Here is a 23,841-nt window from a genome sequence, read left to right as displayed (position 1 = left end):
AGTATCGCTCGGCCTACGGCAGAGAATTTTAAATCTGCCTGCAAACGGACAAGGTTAGAAAATCTTCGGGTGAAGTAAATTTGGAACAAGAATTTGGCTATGATTAGAAACGTAAAGAATGGGCATACAGTCGGTTTAGGCTATAGAAAAAGCAAGGGTGGGACACAGGGATGTTGCAGTAGGAATGGAAAGGTAATACCTAGGAGTAATTGTTTATAAATATAAATAAAATTGAACATCATAGTGGAATGATGAATTCATGCCAGGTAGTAACTGCAAAGGTGAAGACGTATTAAAATGGCTGAAACAAAGAATTGATGTAGATCCCTTCAGGAAATGTTCAATAAAATTTGTCCCATCCCTCCTATGGCTAACAAGGATCTAAAATATGTTGATATTATTCACTCCATTAAACTTTCATTTTCCTTTTTTCCTCACTTACTGAGATTCTTTATTACTGTCAAGAAATGCTCCCTACCTCTTTAATAAAAGTTGCCATTATTCCTTCTTGTACTATATAAAGTTTAATTCCGCTCTGTTTGTCTGATATAGATACGTAGAAAATGTAAAGTGACATCTTTCTGTTGAATTACAGAGCGATGAAGTTAATCGGGGGAGAACAACGTTGGTAAATATATACCATTCAGTAAGTGGAAAGGGCGTAAATAAATTACATTGACATAAAGCAGTAGAAATAGATGGAATTAGATCTGAAATGGAAAATTTTATGAGAAAGCAGGGATGAAATGGCTCAATAAAGTAATAGCAACAGCGTGGAATATGAATAATATACCTTCTGCAAGGACGAAAGCAGTAATTACATCTATATATATGCAAGATATCGGTAACAAAGAGAACTGCAACAACTACCGAGGTATTTCGTTGTCCAGTATACTATACATGATGCTCACAGGCATTTCAGAAAGGAGTCTGCGATGAATGGTGGAGAGTAAATTGAATGAAAACAGAGTGGTTTCAAATCACAGAGGGGCTGTCAAGACCAGAGTTTTAATAAGCGTGAAATCATTGTAAAATGTTAGATCCATGGACTATTACGGTATGTTTATGTTTGGAAGATCTAGAGAAGGCATATGCTAGATGAGCAAGGGAAGAGATATAAGCTGCAACGAGGATGGTATTATACGTAGGTTATCAAAGGCATTTATGCTGAAAATCGAGCCGCACTTTGAATGATGTTATATTGAAATATTTTCTTCATGGTTGTGAGATTTCAGCTTTGTTGTTCATAGTGTACTTGGATCATTTACTGCAAGGTAAAACATGGCGGGGAATGATTCAGTTGGTTGAAAAAACAGTATCCAAGCAGGGTAGCCTATGCTAGTGGCATGGTCTTAATGGCAGATTGTACTGAAAGCCCGCAGTGTAATATCTTGGAGCTTCAAAAGCGACTCGGAATTTCCAACATTAAAGTGAATTCAGACGAGAATAAGCATAAGAGGGCTGAATGTGAAATAGGATATGCGAAACTGGAACATGTGGATCATTTTAAGTATTTTGGATATATATTATTCCAAAATGGCAGTGTACAAAGCAAATTTGAACAGGGAGCGATTAAGCTTATGCAGTGAGGTCGCAATTGCGATCGACGATATTTTGTAAGAATGAATTCGTCCTCCGGACTGGACTATCTTTACAGAGCTACACTTTCCTCAGAAAAAATTGAATCTAGTGTATAGGTCAATGTGTGTTTAGGGTATCCTCATGGTTGGTATCTACATGGGAGATGAATTGTTGTTTGATAATAATTAAAACATAATGTACAATACCACGTGTTCATTTATTTCATGATTTTCAGTGAGATGCCCTGTATGTATGCGATTGGGTCCTTGTTTTTCTCGTAAATAGATGCAGACTTCATTTCTGAGACTCAATGTATTATTACATCTTCCTTTCCTGAGTATTCCTCAAGTTCATTAATTCTGATATATTCATTAGTATCATTATCCTCTCACAATGGTGCATTTAATTTCCTTAACACTTCCATATCTTTTTTTTTTCACCTTTCAAAGCTCATCAGAATATGTATTAAATTCTGAGGACATAGAAGTGTTGCGCGGTTTTAATTTATTCAGTTCGTTGAGAATATCGGCATGGAAGTAAGTGTACATCCATTCAAGATATTCGTTGCGGTTTCAACATTCAATTCTGAATGAATATTTCATTTTATCGTACAAACGATACTATGTATACGAAAACTCTCAAGACTTCTTTGCCTGTTTTTTTCTGCTTATGGAGATCCTCTTTTCTTGCTATTTTGCTTCATATTAAAAGCCTAAACATTAGCCGCACGCTTGGACGCCCGCTCACTTCGATCGCCAAAAGCAGAATAATATATAGTCAAGATATTTGTGTGAATTAACAGTTCTATTACAATTATAGTTCTTCATTATTGTTATATAATGCATACTACTTACAGATATCAACTACAGGTGGATATTCATTAGAATCAAAATGTTCGGAGGAGTATAATGTTAATATATACTTTTTCATGTTACGTAGGTTTTATATTTATAGATGATCATGATAATTATGATTATTATGGATTAAATGTCCTAATATCTAGGTCATCAGTCTCAGTACACATTTGATGCTATTTATTTTGCCTTGGCTGATTGCATTACATTATAGGCCTACTTATTTTCTCCCTTACAAAAGCACATTTGTAAATGCAATGAAAACATAATTTATTATAACGGTACATAATTAGCTGTGACGATTTCGATAAGATTGTAATTTCTATGGATGCACCTTTTGTGTTACAATTGAATTTCATTGACTGTCCACAATTGCACATTTCATTTATTTGTCATACTTCACATTTGACCTGAAAGGATAATATGACATCATGATTAGGACGAACAGTATATTTGTACCGATAGAATTATTTACGAAGAGCGAAACGTCGATCAGTCGTTCAGTATCATTTTATCATTAGTGGTCCTGAAATGAATAATTGAAAGATAATTTCAGCTCTGGTATGACATGGTTTAGTTCAAAGTGACCTGTAAAATATGGCAAGGCATTCCGCGCTCAGATGAAATTAGATTTTGCAATGACAATTTTCGACTAGTGAATAATAGTTTTACGTGAACTCGAGCCCCTGCCTGGAAAATCAGTTTATTTCGAGGCTTTTAACAACGCAGAGCATACAAAGGTCATACGGGCGCTGAATGTGTGGCTCAAACATTGTTTAAATTCGAGTTATTCAAATATTAACAACCCTGTCTAGCGGCCGGAAGTTCATCTAATTATATCCACATGCGCACATTCAAATGGAATAACATGGCGAGAATTCTAAATACTAGTTACGAATACTCCGACGGTATTACTGGAAGCGATCAAGTTAAAGGATAAAATATGTCGCACTTCCTAAAAAGCGTCCCGCGACCAGTGAGTGATAGTGGTTTTAATTTTCGTGTACCACTCTCATCGACTGATTTAACTAGTCTGGCAAATTCATAGCTCATAGAGAGCTCTTATTGTTCTATATCTACTGCTACTACTCCCTACATTACCTGAAATGTCATTAATGTCATTACCTCATTATTCTGAAAAATGTTAAGAAAATCAAGTATTAATATTCATACATTTATAATGCGTTTTAATGCACATTTCAAACACACTAAAAATAAACTGTAAATAATACAATTATGCGCACGATGCTCAACTTGAGCATGCTTTATCGAGAACAATGCACGCGTTAAGGACACCTGTACGTGAGATTTTTAACAAACTTGATTTTTAACTATTATTGTAAATTATTGCAAGTGAGGGAGAATATATTTCTGAATAGGAATAGCTTACACACTATTTTTGTGTTTCGTGACCAGTACATATCCTTTAAATGCTCCATAATTTAAATCTTGATGGTGTATCCTATTTGCTTCATGCAGTTACTAACCTTCAATTGGTTTCACCTACAATGTCGAATGCCGTTTGCAATGTATTATTTGGGTTCGTTCAAAAGCATACATACTAATGTTCAGTAGCATTAATGTTTAATGTGGTTGTTCTCCTCCCCCGCCCATTCCATAATATGGATTTTTTTATGAAATATTGTGGGCGTATGAATGGAAAAAATGTCAGTTCAGCGAGTACGAAAAGAGACTTAACTGAACGAATATTATAGTTTAACCCTGTTCAAGGTATGGAAAACTACGAGGCAAGAAGAGTGGGCTACACAATTCCACAGGGTATCAATGGATGAGGCGTCATCGCTTTGTCCCTGTTGAGCTCGCTGGAAGCCACGGAGTAAATATCTGAAGATTGGAACGGAAAGGAGAATCATTTTTTCATAAAGCCTCAGAAGTTATTTGGAGATTATAAGCTCATGTATCGAGAACGGTAATTTGAAATACTTCCACGGAAAAGCACAAAATGTAAACGAAAGTTTTCCAAAAATAGTTCTTTGATCTCCAAACAATACAATTCGGTGTCATGGACACTAATTAATGTTAGCGATTGCGTCTGCATTATGTTCTAAGTTTCGCCGTCACTCGTGTTCAAGAGCAGTCCTAATGGACTTCGACTCATCGACATTGCACAAAAGACAGCAAAATTAAATTATTATCTAGTACGCACCTGTGAAGAATATATGAAATTCACTATTATCCCCATTGCAAAGATACAGGTGGACGAATATCTTAATCTACAAAAATATATCCACCAGTCTCAAACGAGGCACATGTTCATTATCGTCCATGAAAAATTAGGTCTGGTTTGACAGTGCTTCTAGAAAGGTCGCACACGTTGTTGGAGTACTTTGTAATTTTACCTTGGAAAGTAAAAGTACACGTAATGAATGCATGCCACTCTGTATGTTCGCTGAGCCTTTTGCCTTTCCAAACTAGTATTTCACCACCACCAAACCAATTCCATTGGGAGATATTCCTGAAAGTAAGTGCATTGCAGGTTCTATCCAGAAGAATATGTGGTGGAAATTATTTTCAAGAAACAATTTGAAGTGATATATGGAAAACGTGCTCTTTCATTTCCTCAGGGAACTACATATTTCGAAAATGCTGGCTCTACTGTCAACGGATCCTTCTTTGCTCTCCAAGCTGCATGTCTGGTATAGAAACTAGCTCTTCTGGGACTGTGGTACGCATTTTACAGAGAAACTAAAACTCTTAAGGCGGCTGCAATCTCTGAAAGCAGTTGTCTTGCTGGAATCGTCCCGTTTCGTCGAGTACATCAGGCGTGTTGTTGAGATGTTACTCCAGGACGACTTTGCACTGGACTACAATGCATACATCCTGAGTTTATAAAAGTTGGTAAAGCTTGAAAATAACACTTTGTGCCAAATCCAGTTCTACGGTCTTTGTCTGAACTACTTCTAGTGTCCTATGGGCTTCTTATGTAAACAGGTCCAACTTGCGTCTTTGTGCCCGGTTCATACCGTTCAGTGTTCGTAATGGTAAGACAAAATACAATGAGCAATGAGACACATTTAATCTGATAAACTGTATTTTGTTTACATTTTGATCACGATCCCGACTGATGTTGGCAGAACTCCTCCTTGGTGAAAATTTATGGTGAACGCGTAACCTCTCATTTCGAATTCTCGAATTCTTTAACTAAGCTTACATTTCGCACAATAGTACCTCTAATGTGTCGTGTGTGGTTGATGGGGGATTATTTTTGGAAGTTGAATCAAATTAGAATCACACAGGATCAAAGGTAAGGATTACCATGTTCTAAACACGTAAAAATTTGTGGCTACAATGTCGTAATACATTCACATCATCCAGCCGTAAAATATTCGCATGGAACTTGAAATTTAAAGCAATTAAACAATTTTTATGGTTATGTGAGATACCCTTATAAAGTATATTGAGTCAATTAGCTGTTACAGGGCAGTAAATACATAGCATTTTGGGTAATTATCCCTCTATCATTAGCCAGGGACTTTACACATTTCCATCTCTATCAGTTTCAGACAAACCTAACATTACATTAAATAAAATATATCAGATGTTGAAATAACCGGTGTTCATAGGTATTTGGAAAAGAGGGTGTGTCGAGGATGGCGTGTAAATTGAACAAGAACTAACGCGGTTTGAGACCACGGAGAGACTGTCAGGACCAGGTTTTCAATAAGCGTCAAGTGGACATGATATAGGCTTTTAGGCTTATGCAGAGTTCTGAGAAACGCAAACAATTTCAACTTATTTTCTTGACACGGCATAAGCCCAAAAGCCTATATCATGTATATAAGTACGGGCCTTGAAAGCATCAATGGCAAGCATCAAGTAATTGAAACATTCTACTAGATGAATGGACAGTTATGTATGTGTTTCAAAGATCTAGTAGCAAGGGAAATGATATAGTATTCAAACAAATGCCAAGAATTGATTTTGTTCTTCGACGACCGAAAAGCTAGTTTCGGTACCTCCGATAAAGAGTCGAAGCACAATAGTGTGAAAGGTCATTCAACAATCCATTACCGCGGTCATAGTCTGATTATGAGTTCAAATGGAAGCAGTAGTTCATTACATTGCGTTTATTTCATTAAATACAAACTTCGAAGTGACCTATTTGTATTTTTTGCTGATATATAAAAATCCATAATACGAAGTGTATATTAGGTTTCTTTTTTTTTTTCACTTCGTTCAAGGAAGGGGCCGAAATCCTTCATATTCTTCATTGTGTACGGTAAATTGGTGCTCATTTAGTATTACTGCGATTTAGTCAATTGTCACTGAAATACATTTACTTAAATCACAATCTCTTAAAATATGTTGTGCTTCACATAGAGGTACTGTGTGCAAATAAAGGGATGTTCGTAAGGAAACCCAATTACGAAAATGGAAGTATAATAAACTTCAGAGAACGGAGAACGTGTTAACAGGCTTTGAGACCTTCACCTCCGTCGACAGTACCAAAGTTAGTGCTATGCTGTTCAAAAGCCTATTTTCTTATTAAACTTGGTGCTATACTGTTCAAAAACCTATTTTCGTACAATACAAAAATTCGATTTTTATCATATTTCACCACAACTTTAATTTCGACAATAAAACTCTTTTATATCTGTTACATTTTGATCATGTTAATCAGAATCAATGAAAACTTCATGTAATGAATTTTACTCTACTAATCAAGACCAGAAAATGTTTCCATAAAATTAGGCATTCCACGAACAAATGCATACGTGAATAAGAATCACTCCGAATATGATGAATAGGGCTACCTGACATATCCTACTTTTAGGTTCCATTCTTTTGTCCAGGTTCTCTGTTTTGACAAATTCCTTTATTATCCACATTTTTAAACGGGCCTAACGTGAAATTTACAATTAATTCGCGAAATTGTCTGCATATTTTAAGAGCATCTCCATATTGATAACTGGAGGTATTGTATATTCCATTGATGGAGTGATTTGAAACAGTTCAAAGACGATCGAATATTTGTATTAATATTTCGGATCGTTTAAAAGGTGCCAGCAATGAAATCGTAATTTGCATATCGTCGCTGCCGGGAAAAAAACACCTATGTGAAATATTTTAGCTTAGAACTTTGGCCGGTAAAGTTCTGTCATCTAAGGTACAATATTGTGTGAATAGTGTCAAGGCACCCTCGCTCTTCATAATGTATGTGCTGCGGGTCAGTATATCTCCAAAAATGTTATCACATAGGAGGTTTTGTCCCGACAACGACGATATATTTGTACTATCTATTCTTCAGAATAACCTCTTGTTTACAGAAATTACTTTGTGCGCATGTCCTTGCATGCTTATAAGCCTTCTATGTTTACTTCGTTGTGATTGTGGTTGTTCTGAGTGATTTCGTTTTTTACTTTTACTACGTGTAGATACGCCAAAACGAAAGTGCAATACGTTCAACGTGAATGATATGGTTAACAATAGGCAATGTTTGTGTGGAAATGAAGAATTAAAGTTAAATACAATGGCTTACAGGAATTAGGATAATAAGTGTTTTTGAATGTATTATGTATTGGCACTTTCATTCGAAACATATATGTCCTCTAAGAAATTATTATATGCCCTATTGTTTTCCAAGCTGACATCTGGCAGCCCTAGTTATGAGTAACCAGTATCTCTTGATGTGATTTGCTAACTGTTGGTGAATGCGTACATCTAATTATGCTCTACAAATTCTACACATTTTATATTTTTGTGTGAGCTAACCACTCTGAAGAGTCCCCTTGCAGGAACATGAAGATGGAAGACAAGACATCAATTCTAACTGCTGGAGAATATCACGAAATTATTTGGAAAAAATAGTCAAAAAATATCTTGCATTACTTTATTTGTTTGTAACGTACAGGTTTCATAGAAGAGTCTTAAATTAGCCAGCTCATTCAAAGTAATCCCAGTAAAATGCAGATAGCAATAACGGCACAAACGTACACGGAAGTAACGAATATTAAATTTGTACTGTATTCCGGCCATCGACTAACACAGGAAGGCAACGGCTGATTCACCAACATCCGCTGCTGTGGTCGTGTTAGAAGTGGTGGGCAGTGTCCAATGTAAATTACAGTATTTCAGTGAGTCTGTGTATTAATCCTGATGTAACTCCATTACAAAATGATCAAATCTACATGTGTCAACTTTAGATCAACTAACATATATTTAGTTGAAATTCAAATAATTCAATCTGAACATCAAATCAGTTCAGCTGTAATTTGTAAGACTAATCTGTAACAGCATAGCACTGAAAGCCGATTTTATAGATAATGTTTTACAAAGGGTACGAGATATATCAAGAGCATGATTCTATATTCTGGACAAATAAAGTGTAAATTGCTTGAGAATATTCATTGAATATACGGATGTATCATTTTCCTATTGATTGATAAAATCAGATTTTAATAAACTTTCCAAAATTCGCAGTATAATTCATGGCATTATGTTGTTCAAAATAGAATTATAGTTAAAATTAAATACATTTGTGTAAGGATAAAGCTGTAGTAATACTATGGGAACATGACAATTACTGAAGAAGGAATTTATGATTTTGAAACCAGGTGTTCGTGAATCGCTTTCTCGCCATCTCGTCTTAATACAAATGTACGCAATAAACAGAAATATTCGGGAGCTTAAAAAGCATACAATTTTAATCATAATAAATACGTTCCTGTTCACACCATTCCAAACGCATCCGAATCCTAACAAAAGTTCATTACTGGGAATTACGAAACTGAACATTTCATAATTATACGGATAGAAACTAATACTTATTGTAATTTCTAAGATATACCCTAATTTTAATGGAACGTATGGATCTCGTAGACATAATGGACGTTAGTTACATCAGTATTGATGTTCTGTTGTGATATTTAAGATCCACTGTAGCTTATAATCACAAAATAAGACGTTTGTATTTCGAATTTGTGGATGAATTATTTACGGAATTACAACGGTTATACTGCTATTGTAAAGAAGCAATGATCACCCCTACTTGTTCATATTTTAGTCATATTCTGTCGAATATGTGTCAAGAATCTCTGAGGAACTCAGGTCCTGGGACTGCATGTGTGAGTGGGCATGTAGGAGTAAGAGGGAATGTTTAGAGTGCTTGGAAGCAATAACTAGGATTCTAACGTTGGGACTTCAGTGAAGGTAGGTGTCACTGTATAAACATACAGAGTACGGTACGTAGACCGGAGGGAGTGTAAAGACGGGGAGAAATCGTGGAAGACGTTGGGCTAATGTTCTAAGCGGAACGGAAATGAGGGCTAAGGGAAATTTCCAAGGGCAGAGTTCAGGAGATGTTTTGATGAGGAATTGGCATGGGGCACCAATGGTAGAACAGGGGAAAGAAGATGGGGGATCAAGGAACAGTAACTAGAAGAGGTGTAAGAGTGAAGGGAAACGTAGTGGAAGACGAAGGTAGAACAGGGTCATGAGAGGAAGAGTATGGAGGAATAAGTAGGTTCTCCAGCTGTCAGTGAGGATAAAGGCGACTGAAAGTGGAAGGCATCTAATAAGGTGGGTGGGTTTTGGACTCTGGTCATGAGAGTTTCTACTGCATTGCTAGGTAAGTTGGGTAAGTGTCTGTGATAAAAAAGGGTATTATCCAGGATCTATATTAAGGCAGATATTGAGGAAGGTAGAAGGGTAATAGGATGGCAAAGAGAAGGTTGTAGTTGTTGACGTTGGCACTATAAACTTGACGTAAGCCGAAATAGATAACAACATAGTTGGAAATATATGGGTCCTGGTCGTGATGGCGTGGGAGAGTTTAAGAGAACGGGGATCATTCACAGTGGTATATTGCTTAGGAAAGGTACTGAGTGAGTGTTATCCAGTGGGTGGGAGATAGGGACCTCCTATCAGGTGGCCTTCACTTGAATCGCAGGTGTACATATACGTTAAAGGGGTTAAAGGAGTTCGTTTCTAAGAGTTATAGAGAGGTATATTGTAAGAAGTAGAGTGGACTAAGGGGCAGTGATGAGAGTACAGAGAGATGAAAAATGAAAAATAATTATTAGTGGTAAACTGTAGAATAATGTAAGGAAAGAAATTGATATCACTTCATATAATAAATATATATTTACCAGGTATTGTAATACGAGTTAAATCAGGCCTGATAAGGTATATTATGAATATGGGAATTTTCTCCCGGAACTGGTGTTTCTATTGGATGAGACAGTGTAGAATCGATAGATGGAAATGTATCGAAACAGGTGAAAGAATAATTTGAAAGCCATAGGAATTTTAGGTGTAAGGCTCATATATAAATGTAAGTGACAACCTGACACCTGATATAGCTCTGGAAGTGGTGACGCTGACACGTAATAATTTTATAACATGATCAGCTATGTGAGGAACGACCCAGAAAGGAAGTGTTATTAGAAGGTGATCTCAATTAACCACATTTTAAATGGGAAGTTAACGAAAATAACGGAAGTCGTGACCAACGAATGTTAAATAAGTTAAGATGGGAAGGACAGTTTAATGACAAGTTGATTTGAATCAATTAGATGAAAGAAAATTGTGGGCATGTTGCTGATGGAACCAAATGAGTTATACAGAAAAAATGAAGTGATAGATGATAGCACAAAACTGTTTTAGTCGTAGTTGAAATACAATTTTTGCTGAAACTGCACATGATACTTTTCTTGCAATATGGAGTTATGGCTAGGAACCCACTAATTAAGTGTGGAGCTTTCTTTTGGAGACGTTGGTACGCATGGTATGTAAATTATGTCTGACATTTCTGCTTATACCCACCGAGTGCAGTTTGATGGAGACGTGTGCACATGTCAGTGACATACGTTGTATTACCTGAAATGAGTTAGCATGAAGTATCAAGTAGCACTAATAGGCGGGAAGCAGAGGAACCAGCTGTTATGATATGATTAGGGTGGGAAATATAACGGGGGACAATGATTCTGACTCTGAAGGAATAATTGATGTTAATGTCATAATGAAGGAGAAGAACCATGATTTAATTAAAGAGGTGCAACTTACAGGAGACAAATGTGTAAGTTATAAAGGCAAAGTTATACCAGAGGGAAAACAAGGATTGCAGGTATCTTCTTATATAGCGTTGTGAGATTATGTTTTATTCGTATCTGTGATTATGTTGTCAAAGTATAATTCTATATATCACGGAGATGAGTGTTGAAATATAATTACAATCACAGTATTGAACGAAACTAAACTAATAACCAATCTCATCCAGGATATTTTTCCCTCTAGTTGGTTCCATCACTTTCTGAATCAGCTGTCCTTCCCATATTAACTTATTTGCCTTTTGTTGGTCATGCTTCCTGTCGTTCGCATTTCCTTCAAACTGACATCTGGTAAATTCAGATCTCCCGCTACAATCACATTCCTTTCCATGTCGTTTCCCACATTGCTGATTATCTTATCAAATAATTATGAATTCATGTCAGCGTTACCCTTTCCCAGTCTGTACACCCCAAAGATATCGAGTTGCCTATTATCTTCAGAAATAGGCCTTACACCTAGAAATTCATGTATGCCATCCTTAACTTTTTGGTAGCTTACAAATTCTTCTTTCACCAGAATGAATACTCCCCTTCCCACCATATCTATCCTATCTCTACGATTCACACTCCAGTTCCGTGAGAAAATTTCTGCATCCATCATATCATTTTTTTAGCCTTGATTCAACTCCTATTACAATATATGTTATATACATCTATTAAATTAATTCTATTCCTTTCTTTACAATACTTCTACAGTTCAACACTAACATTTTTGTGTCATCCCTGCTTGATTTCCAGTTGCCTGTTACATCGCTCCCTAGGCCACCACGTTTCCCTAAATGTACCTCCGTATTACCCTTCCAAACAAATTTCCTAACTTATACGTGCCACTGTGGTTTAAGTGAAGGCCATCTGAGAGCAGATCTCTAACTCCTACCCACCCATAAGGATCTAGAAATTTCACTCCCAGTTTCCCACATACCCACTCCATAGTCTCATGTAAATCCTCAATCACCCTCCAGCCAGTATCCCTCCCACACAGTATTCCACTGATAACAATCTCCGCTTCCTTTAACTTCACCCGTGCTGCATTTACCAGATCCCACACATCTCCAACTATGTTGGTACTTATATCAGATTGCCTTACGTTGTTGGCAGCAACGTGAAACACTACCACCTTCTCCTTCCCCTTCTCCCTCTCTTCAATTTTCCTCAACATCTGCCTCAACCTAATTCCTGGATAACATTGTACCCTGGTTGCCTTTCCTCCGCACACTTTTCCCACGTGTCTAACGATGGAATCCCCCATGACCAGAACCTCAACCTTACCCACCTCATTTGATCCTCTCCCCTCCTGGTCAGTCTTATCTTTCCTGATAGCTGCAGAAGCTACTTCCTTCTTCCTTTTCTCCTTCCCATGAGCCTGTTCCACCTGTCTTTTCCTATCCTCTACTCTATATTTCCCTCTCCTACCTTTTCCCTTCCTCCTACTTCCACACATCTCAGCAAAAGTTCACTGTTCCTCATCTTCCCAATCTTGTTCTACGTAGAGTGACTCGTACCGATTTCGCACAGGCACCTGTCCTGAATTCTGATCCTGAATTAAGCCCTTAGCATGCAATCTCCATCCTCTTAGAACATTAGACCAAATGTCTTCTACAACTCCACTCCTTCCTTCCCCTCTCTCTTGTACACCTACTGTAACCTGTACATCGTTTGAGGGAGTCCTATCTTCCTTCCTGTCTTCTCTCAGAATTCCGATTATCTCCCTCAAACTCTCCAACTCTTCCCTCATACCGCTAAATGCCTCGCCACTCCCACAGTTCCTGCACTTGCACTCCTTAGCCATTCTTTACGTAAAAAAATGAAAAGAAAAGGAAAAATAAAATAACTTATTTGCAAAAAAATGAATGAAGAGTTATATTGTCTGGGATAGTACTCAAAGTTCACACGACAATGAGGTAATTAACATACGGCTACACTACACTACTACTTAGTCGTACGCTAGTTTTAACCTACAAACCTTGACAGGATAAAAACTGCTGTTAATTACTGAATACCGAAAGGAATACACAAGAATTACACAATTCTAAACTGCAATTAAGCCGATCCTAATTACAACAGAAATTTAGTAAGAGTTTCTACGGATACCTCTACTATACCGATACTACACAAATACTTTACAATAATAAAATAAACACGCTAAATTCTAATAGTATATTACTCGTATACTACTGTACAGTACACTGCAATAATTTTGAACTACGTTCAGACGTATTCCCAATTAAAATACACTTACCGTTTGTCACTTCTAAGCACAAACAGAACTGAAAATTGCAAGTTCATTACTGTACTTCACTAGGGTAATTCAACTCCTCTACCTTCTGTCATGTCTGGAGACACAATTCCACGATTAATAGCATTACGTAATATAAGTAGTACATAGTGTAGAGTGATTACTTTGGAATTTCAGTCCATAGGTCCGTGCTAACTAAGCAGCCATGTGTTGGGGTGAATGGAATTAGATGTTGAAACATAGTTGTTTGAGGTCTCAAGATCCTACAAGTAAGTGGATACAGGTCATCTAAATAGTCACGTTCCAATGTTTGGAAATAGCAAGCGAAGTAGTTTGAAGTATCGTATAACTTAAAAGTAATGGGCCACCCCTATCAAGTATTAGTAGACGGGGAGTCATGTTTAATACGATAATTATTAGAAACGGGGGGTCTAGTTTATGACGGCAAGTGTTAGGAGGCGAGTAGTCATGTTTAAGAACGTGAGAACTGCTACGTGTGCAAGAAAGGAAGTGCACCTACCATTGGTGGGAGTAACGATACATGGCGGAAGTGATAGCCAATAGAGAGGCAGGCACGCTTAGCTAAGTGTAGGAGATATACGTATACTATTTGCTCGTTTCTTTAAATGCGAATATAAACAAGGGAACAAGAGTCTTATTGCATTAGTCTTTGCCTCGCGAACTTTACCTTCCGCTCACGTCAGGGGAGCCGCGATCGGTTACAGAAGAGGTGTCGCTACTTCGAATATTTTTAGTAGATCAAGTTTGTATGGTGTTGCTAGCATTCGGTATTCATCATCCATACTTTTATTCTCGACGTAAAGCCCTAGTTTTAGAATAGAATAGAATAGAATAGAATACTCCCGTCCCCCAATTCCGGATCGCCTGGAGCTGGGGAGAGAGCATTCGTTTATTGCAATTCCTTGAATTATGATACATGGCTTACAATATCCTCTTACAATTATTGGCTGTTACCATACTGAATATGAATTATTTTGTCCTAGACATTAACAATATTATATAGTCTAGGAGAACATGTATCTTCCCTACCTTACCTTACTAATTGAACGAATTTTTATTTATTACGTTATAACATTAAAGAAAAGTTAGAATCAAAATGACAAATTTACATTAAATATATACTACATCTAACCTAAATCTGTCTGGTCGCGCCATACCCCCTGGTGAGGAACTCCTACCACCCTTCCCAGGGATGTCACGACCAGACCCGTCTCATGAGGCTCCGAAATCGAAACCTCGTAGACCCCTTAAGTTGTCAATATTGTTTCCTCACCACTCCTTCGTGTGACAGCCCACTTGTGTGCGGATGACCTAGCTCAACATGTACTAATTAGAAATACACAATACCTAATGTATGAAGAAACACTGAACAACTATAAGAGAAACATAATGCTAAACTTATAACTATTGTCGCCCTTACTTCTTAGCGACATAAACTCTATAATTTTCTATAAAGTTGTATTATATACTTATATAGTTACAAAATATCGTTCTTATTAACTCATGCATATCTGCTATTTCCGAGATCCTCTTGTTGTACAGTCATCATATTACCTCTCTGCTGCGCTTGTAACTTACATTGTCATCATGTTTTGCTTATTACATTTTTCTATTTCCATGCTACCTCTCATTCCTCTAATAATATTTATCGTTACAAATTACTTGTCTATCCTCATGCTCATCTACATTACATTTACTATAGTATTACTTTCAGTTATTGCTAATCTCATTTTAATTTCTTTCTTCCACATGTTTCTTAGAATACAGAAAAAATTAGCTAGTTTTCCTGGGGTGATCCATTCTTTATTTAACAATTTGGTTATTGTATAAAATTCTTTCTCTCTTTATACTTTTAATTTATAATCATCTCGAAGGTATTTGGTTCTCAGTGCATCCGTTCCCTTACATGTTCTCAGTAAATGGGCTTCTCCCATTATGTCGTCACAAAATAAAAAATGATTTACGTTATGGTTCTCTCTTAGTCCCTTATTTTTGTATAAACGCAAAAGCCACCACAACACACCTCATAGTTCCCTATTTGGGATTCTTTTTTTCTTATTGACATGTTTTGGATAATTCCACAAAATTCTACTAGTGTTCTTTTAGTTTCACATTCTGCCCTAATCATCTGTCTCTCTATGTCCTTCACTCTAATCCTTAATTTTTTAATGAAGCTGTTTTCTTTACCGTTCATCTCCATATCCCAATATAGCCCCATTCCTATTTTGTCTAGCATACTTTTTACTCTCGATAACCAATAATCCTCATCCAAGTGTCTCATATGGTGCTGGTAAGCTAGGTTTAATATTTCCCTCCCCTCTTCCCTGTTTAATCTTTACCAATATTTTACTATTTTCTTACTTATATCTGCTTGGATGCTGATATCTCCACATATAGTTCTCACTCCACTATTTGCTGAACATTCTGGTAGACCCATTATTATTTTACAGAATTTGTTACTTATGACATCTAGTTCTTTTTGTCAACTTCTATACCTCATATTTCAACACCATAAAGTGCTTTTGATACCACAAGAGCATTAAAAACATTTTTATGTAGCATGTATTCTAAATTAGGCATCTTCTTTTCTAAAGCCTTTATACTTGATAGGGCGGCCAAACCTTTTATTTTTGCATGGCGTATCTGTTCCTTCCACAACCCACTCGCTGTTAGTATCATTCCTAGATATTCTAATTTATTTACAACTTCTAATTCAACACCATCTAACCACCATCGCCTTTCATTTCTTTTTAATTTATTTCCTCTTTTACAAACCATTACTTTTGTTTTCCTGGTATTTATTTTCATATTCCATGTATTACAGTATTCTACCATTTGTTTGTCCGACTCGTTGGCTGAATGGTCAGCGTATTGGCCTTCGGTTCAGAGTGTCCCGGGTTCGATTCCCGGCCGGTTCGGGGATTTTAACCTTAATTGGTTAATTCCAGTGGCCCGGGGGCTGGGTGTTTGTGCTGTTCCCAACATCCCTGCAACTCACACACCACACATAACACTATCCTCCACCACAATAACACGCAGTTACCTACAAATGGCAAATGCCGCCCACCCTCATCGGAGGGTATGCCTCACAAGGGCTGCACTCGGCTAGAAATAGCCATACGAAATTATTATTACCATTTGTTTAAGGTTACTTTGCATACCGACTGTTGTTAGTGAGAGCAGCAGGATGTAGTCTGCGAAGACTAGGCCGGGGATCTCTTTATTGTATAAGCAAGGGCTAGTCCTGTCCTCCTTCCCTAGGCATTCTATTACATCTATATATATAAAATAACTTGTCCTGACTGACTGACTGACTGACTGACTGACTGACTGACTGACTGATTCATCATCGCCGAGCCAAAACTACTGGACATAAAGAAATGAAATTTTGGGGATATATTCATATTAAAATGTAGGTGCTCGCTAAGAGAGGATTTTTGGATATTCCGTCGCTAAGGGGGTGAAAAGGGGGGTGAAATTTTAAAATGAGTGTATCTATATCTCAAAACTTTAAAAGTTTACAGGTGTAAAAATTGGTATTTAGAATCTTCTTTAAAAATAAGGAAACACGTATTTTTTTGTTTTCAGAAAATCCCAATAGGAGGGATGAAAAAGGGTGAAAATGGGGGAAAATGGGTTGAATGCCTTTAATCAGGATACCGGTACTTATATCTCAGAAACTGAAGATATTACAGACCTGAAAATTGGTACTTTGTATCTCTTTTAAAAATAAAGAAGCACGTATTTTTTTGTTTTTGTAAAATCCAATTAATGGGAGGGTGAAAAGGGGGTGAATTTTTAAAATGAGTGAATCTATATCTCCAAACTTTTAAAGTTTGCAGATGTAAAAATTGGTATTTAGAATCTTCATTAAAAATAAAGAAACACGTATTTTTTTGTTTTCGGAAAATCGCAATAGGAGGAGTGAAAAGGGGTGAAAATGGGGTTGAATGCCTTTAATGAGGCTACTTATATCTCAGAAACTGAAGATATTATAGACCTGAAAATTGGTGTTTGGGATCTCCTTTAAAAATAAAGAAACACGTATTTTTTTGTTTCTGGAAAACCCAATTAAGGGGGGTGAAAAGGGGGTAATATTTTAAAATGATTGTATCTATATCTCAAAACTTTTAAAAGTTATAGATGTAAAAATTGGTATTTAGAATCTCCATTAAAAATAAAGAAACACGTATATTTCGCTTTCGGAAAATCGTAATAGGAAGGGTGGTAAAGGTTGAAAAAGGGGTCGAATGCATTTCATGAGTCTACTTATATTTCACAACCTGAAGATATTACAGACCTGAAAATTGGTGTTTGGGATCTCCTTTTAAAATAAAGAAACACGTATTTTTGTCTGTGAAAAATATAATTAATGGGGGGGGGGGGTTGAAAAAGTGGTGATTTTTTAAAATGAGTGTATCTATATCTCAAAACTTTTTAAGTTTATACATGTAAAAATTGGTGTTTAGAATCTCCTTTAAAAATAAAAAACACGTATTCTTTTGTTTTCGGAAAATCCCAATAGGAAGGGTTTAAAAGGGTGAATAATGGGTTGAATGCCTTTCATGAGGCTACTTATATTTCAGAACCTGAAGATATTACAGACCTGAAAATTGGTATTTTGGATCTACTTTAAAAGTAAAGAAACACGCATTTTTTCGTTTTTGGAAAATCCAAATATTGGGGGTGAAAAGAGGGGGTGAATTTTTTAAAATGAGTGTGTCTACATCTTAAAACTTTAAAATTTACAGATGTAAAAATTGGTAGTTAGAATCTCCTCTAAAAATAAAGAACACGTATTTTTTTGTTTCCCGTAAATCCTAATAGGAGGGGTGTAAAAGGGTGAAAAATGGGTTGAATGCCTTTAATGAGGATACACATATCTCATAAACGAAAAATATTACAGAACTGATAATTTGCATATGGGATCTCCTTTAAAAATAAAGAAACACGTATGTTTTAGTTTTTGGAAAAGCCAATTAATGGCGGTTAAACAGGAGTGACAAATTGGGGTGAATTTTTTGAAAGACTATCTACAGAATATCTTGGAAACGTAAAATGTTACAGACGTAAAGAGTGGGTGTAAATCTCCTGTAAATGTAAAAAAATATAGGTGATTTGTTTTTGGAAACTCCACTTAAAGGGAACTCAAAAGGGGTGAAATTTTAAAATGAGAATTTTTACAGTATATCTAAAAAAACTTAGCATGTTACAGAAGAGAAAAATGGTATTTTTTTATCTCTATTAAACATAAAGAAACGTGTACTTTTAGTTTTCGGAAATACCACTTGGTTGGAGGGAGGGGGGGGGGTAAAAGTGACTGAAAATGGTGATGAATTCTTTTAATTAGGCTACTAATATCTCAAAACTGAAGATATTACAGACGTGAAATTTGATATTTGCAATCTGCTTTAAAAGTAAAGAAACACGTATTCTCGGAAAATCCGGAGAAGGTGGGGGGGGGGTGAAAGAATTGAAAAATTAATTGACGTAATTGTATGAGAATACATACATCTAATAAAAACTAAAGTTGTTACAGACGTGAAAATTCGTATTTGGACCTCCTTTAAAAACAAAGAAGAACGCGCTTTGGTGGGGAAACCATCTTGGAGGGCGGGAGTGTAAAGGAGTTGAATTCCTTTCATGAGGACACATAAATCAAAAACTGAAGAAGGCAGAGTCGTGATAATTGGTATTTAGAAGATCCTTTACTATTAAAGAAACAAGTACTTTTTGCGGGAAAATTCACTTAGGGGGGGGGGGGGGGGGGGAAGGAGTGTGAAAGGAAGTGAAAGAAATTGAATTATTTTTATGGGGATATTTACATCTCAAAACCGAAGGTAATAGACGTGAACATTGGTGTCTGGAGTCTCCCTTAAACATAAAGAAACAAGCATTCTTTTAAATTTGTTGGGGGGGGGGGTGGCGGTAATTAAACTTAACGGCGGTGGGGGATGGGGTGTAGAAGGAGGTGAGACCAATTGATTTTACTGTTATTAATGTACTTATCAGGATCCTCCGTTTCTCAGGCGGCAGCGCGCCGGCCTCTCACAGCTGGGTTCCGTGGTTCAAATCCCGGTCACTCCATGTGGCATTCGTGCTGGACAAAACGGAGGCGGGACAGGTTTTTCTCCGAATACTCTGGTTTTCCCTGTCATCAGCCATTCCAGCAACACATAATAATAATAATAATAATAATAATAATAATAATAATAATAATAATAATAATAATAATAATAATAATAATAATAATAATAATAATAATAATAATAATAATATTCCGGACCGTCGTCAAATGCGCGGACCGCGCTGGAAACGGCTCCTGGACGGGTAATGACTAAGAATGCAGTCCGGACGCGGGTTCAGTGCCACCAAGGCACCCAATATGACACCACGCCGGATCTCCTGAAGGATTTTATCCATATTAAAATATTATAGGAAAAGATGGCAAAGATTTACGAACCCAACTGACCGGGAGGAATACCTGAGTCTAGCCCGGGAAGTACGAAATCTATTGCTGGAAAGGAAGATTTAAAAATGGGAGGAAACGTGCCGTAAAATCATAGAAAACCAGTCAGATCGGGAATTTTGGTGGATTCTCGCAGAAAACGAGTCAGATCACGAATTTCGGCGGATTATATATCTAAAACAATAAGCATTCAATTATAAATTTCAGTATAATACCGTAGCGAAGCACGGGTATCTTGCTAGTCATTAATAAAAAGCAAAAACAGTATTGGTGATAGTTTACATCCCTGCTTAAGTCCAATGTTCGAGTGGATCTTGCCTATCATTAAATCTTCTTTAACTTTAATTGAACATATCACTTCGGCATATAATTGTTATATGGCTTTAATCATTTTAATTGACATTCCTATTCCAGCCAGCTTCACAACGACCGCCCGTCTGCTAACTGAATCCAAAGCTTTTTGTAGGTCTATTGCCGCAATATATAATCTACCGGCTTTCTTTCTTATGTACTTGTCCATTCATGTTTTGATTATAAATATATTGTCTGTAGTTCTCATTCTTTTCCTGAATCCTGATTGGTATACCGAGAGAATAGAGTAATCTTCTGCCCATTTCATAATTCTTTTAGCTAAAATCCCAGTGTAAATCTTACTTAGTCAGTCCAACAATGTAATCCCCCTATAGTTGTTTGTATTCGATCTTTCTCCCTTTCTTTTGTACATTGGGCAAAATTACTCCTTCCTGCCAAGATCTTGGAATTTTTCTTCCCTCAAATATTTTGTCGAATATTTTAGTATTTCAAGCATCTGACCGTTATTACCTATCTCTTTCCAGAATTCATACGTAATTCCATTAGCAGCACCTGATTTTCCGCCCTTCCCTTTTTTCATTACATCTAGTACTCCGTCTGTGGTTATTATATTGTCTAGTATAGGCAGCGTAAACTCTACATGTCTCAGTATACCAGTTTCGTTTTTGTTCTCTTCCCATGTGTCATTACCCCCTAATAACCCCTTAAAATACGTTAACCATTCCTCGTTGGATATGTTTACTTGATCACAGCTTTTATAACCTTTACATATTGTGCTAATTTTGTTCCATACTTTCTTCATTTCATTTTCTTTACAGTACTTAAGTAGTATTCTTGACTCTTTGTCCTGCCTTTTCCTTTTCCTGTCGCTTATTAAATCTTTGTATTCCTTCCTCTGTTTACAAAAATCTTCTCGTATAACCTGAGATCCCTCATTTATATACATTTTTAAAGCCTTGATCACTTGATTTTTCTTCTCTTTACACTCTTCTGTATACCATACATTTCTTTTATATTGTCTACTCTTACACACAACCACTTTTTTACCAGCTACTTCTATTGATCTTTCAAGCATTCTTATTGCTTCATCTAAGTTGTTTTCCTCTAACATATACATGAGCTCTATAGAGAAACCGAAGTAAGAGATGGTAATAGTGATCATGAAGCTGTTTTTGTGGTAGTTAAAAATAAATGTGGAAGAAAGGAAGGTCTTAAAAGTAGGACTATTAGGGAGTAAAATATGGATGATAAAGCAGGCATGAGGCAGTTTCTAAAAAGTAACTATGATCGGTGGAAAATGGTAAATAAAAATGTAAACAGACTCTGGGATGGGTCTAAAGCAATTGTTGATAAATGTTTAACAGGTTTATACCATTAAAGGTAGTAAGGAATGTTAAATACCCACCTTATTATAATAGAGAAACAAAGGGTCTAAGAAGGAGGTGCAGATTGGAAAGAAATAGAGTTAGAAATGGCTGTGGAAGTAAGGAGAATTTGAAGAAACTTTCTAAAAAATGAATCTGGCAAAGAAGACTGCTAAGGATAATATGATGGCAAGAATAATTGACAGTCATGCAAATTTTAGTGAAAAATGGAAGTGTACGTATAGGTATTTTAAGGCAGAAACATGTTCCAAGAAGGACATTCCAGGAATAATTAATGAACAAGGTGAGTGTGTATGTGAGGATCTTCAAAAGGCAGAAGTAAAGATTGTTGGTTACAAGGATAATGTCCAGATAGAGTAGGAGACTAATGCTAAAGAAGTATTAAAATTTACATATGAAAAAATGATATTTACAATAATATACAAACGTTGAAAACTAGGAAAGCGGTCGGAATTGATAAGATTTCTGGGGATATACTAAAGACGATGGGTTGGGAAATAGTACCATACGTGAAGTACTTATTTGATTATTGTTTGGTCTAAGGAGCTATACCAATGAATGCAGAGTTGCTATAGTAGCCCCTGTGTATAAAGGAAATGGTGATAGACATATAGCTGAAAATTACAGGCCAGTAAGTTTGACATGCATTGTATGTAAGCTTTGGAAAGGCATTCTTTCTGATTATATTAGACATGTTTGCGAAATTAGTAACTGGTTTGAGAGAAGGCAGTTCGATTTTAGGAAAGGTTATTCCACGGAAGCTCAACTTGTATGATTCCAGCAAGATATAGCAGATATCTTGGGTTCAGGAGGTCAAATGGACTGTACCTCGATTGACCGTTCTAAACCATTTTATAGGGTGGATCATGGGTGACTACTGGCAAAAATGAGTGCAACTGGACTAGACAAAAGAATGACTGAATGGGTTGCTATATTTCTAGAAAATAGATCTCAGAGAATTAGAGTAGGCGATGCTTTATCTGACCCTGTAATAATTAAGAGGGGAATTCCTCAAGGCATATTATTGGACCTTTATGTTTCCTTTTATATGTTAATGGTATGAGTAAACAATTGGGATCAGTTGTAAGGCCTTTTACGGGTGATGTTATTCTGTATAGAGTAATAACTAAGTTAAAAGAATGTGAGCAACTGCAACGTGACCTAGGTAATTTTGTGAGACGGACAGCAGGCAGTGGTATGTTGATAAGGTTAAAAGTTAGGTTGTGAGTTTCACAAATAGGAAAAGTCCTCTCAGTTTTAATTATTGCGTTGATGGGGTGAAAGTTCCTTTTGGGGATCAAGTATCTAGGTGTTAATATAAGGAAAGATCTTCATTGGGGTAGTCACATAAATGGGATTATAAATTAAGGGTACAGATCTCTGCACATGGTTATGAGGGTGTTTTGGGGGGTTGTAGTAAGGATGTAAAGGAGAGGGTATATAATTCTCTGGTAAGACCCAAACTAGAGTATGGTTACATTGTATGGGACCCTCACGGGGATTACCTGATTCAAGAACTGGGAAAAATCCAAAGAAAAGCAGATCAATTTGTTCTGGGTGATTTCCGACAAAAGAGCAGCGTTACAAAAATGTTGCAAAGTTTGGGCTGGGAAGAATTGGAAGAAAGAAGACGAGCTGCTCGACTGTGTGGTATGTACCAAGCTGTCAGCGGAGAGACGACGTCGAATGACATTAGTAGACGAATAAGTTTAAGAGGCGTCTTTAAAAGCTGTAAAGATCACAATATGAAGATAAAGTTGGAATTCAAGAGGACAAACTGGGGCAAATATTCAATTATAGGAAGCGAATTTAGGGATTGGAATAACTTACCAAGGGAGATGTTCAATAAATTTCCAATTTCTTTGAAATCATTTAAGAAAAGGCTAGGAAGAAAACAGATAGGGAATCTGCCACC

The sequence above is a fragment of the Anabrus simplex genome, chromosome 2 (assembly GCF_040414725.1).
Source record: "Anabrus simplex isolate iqAnaSimp1 chromosome 2, ASM4041472v1, whole genome shotgun sequence".
Lineage (NCBI taxonomy): Eukaryota > Metazoa > Arthropoda > Insecta > Orthoptera > Tettigoniidae > Anabrus > Anabrus simplex.
The sequence above is the reverse complement of the archived record's forward strand: the minus strand, read 5'-3'. Positions refer to the sequence as shown.